Source organism: Bison bison, unplaced genomic scaffold, assembly GCF_000754665.1.
Source record: "Bison bison bison isolate TAMUID 2011002044 unplaced genomic scaffold, Bison_UMD1.0 scf7180017864380, whole genome shotgun sequence".
In the NCBI taxonomy this organism is placed as follows: domain Eukaryota; kingdom Metazoa; phylum Chordata; class Mammalia; order Artiodactyla; family Bovidae; genus Bison; species Bison bison.
Window position 1 is genome coordinate 3,940,518 of NW_011494952.1, and position 987 is coordinate 3,941,504.

Genomic DNA, 987 nt, shown 5'->3' on the forward strand with positions numbered 1-987 from the left:
ATTGTTGGTTTCTGCCATACATCAACATGAGTCAGCCACAGGTGTACATATGTCTCCTCCCTCATGTGCTCCCTCCCACCTCCCACACCATTGCAACCCTCTAGGTTGTCACAGAGCTCCAGTTTGAGTAGCCTGAGTCATACAGAAAATTCCCACTGGCTATGTGTTTTACATATGGTAGTGCACCCTGGTGGGCCGCAGCCCATGGGGTCACTAAGAGTGGGACACGACTGAGCAACTTCAGTTTCACTTTCATGCATTGGAGAAGGAAATGGCAACCCACTCCAGTGTTCTTGCCTGGAGAATCCCAGGGACAGGGGAGCCTGGTGGGCTGCCGTCTATGGGTTCGCACAGAGTCGGACACGACTGAAGTGACGCAGCAGCAGCAGCAGTGCATAATGCATAGTTGTGAAGTTTCCATGCTACTTTCTCCATTCATCCCACCCTCTCCTTCTCCCGCCTCCATTTCCATAAGTCTGTTATCTATGTCTCTGTCTCCATTGCTGCCCTGCAAATAGGTTTATCTGTACCATCTTTCTAGATTCCGTATATATAGGTTAATATACGATACTTGTTATTCTCTTTCTGACTTACTTTAGTCTGTACAATAGACTCTAGGTTCATCCACCTCATTAGCACTGACTCAAATGTGTTCCTTTTATGGCTGAGTAATATTCCATTGTGTATATGTACCACAACTTCTTTATCCATCTGTCAATAGACATCTAGGTTTATTCCATGTTCTAGCTATTGTAACTATTGCTGCAATGAACACTGGGATCAGATCAGATCAGATCAGTCTCTCAGTCGTGTCCGACTCTTTGCGACCCCATGAATCGCAGCACGCCAGGCCTCCCTGTCCATCACCAACTCCCGGAGTTCACCCAGACTCACGTCCATCGAGTCAGTGATGCCATCCAGCCATCTCATCCTCTGTCATCCCCTTCTCCTCCTGCCCCCAATCCCTCCCAGCATCAGAGTCTGTTC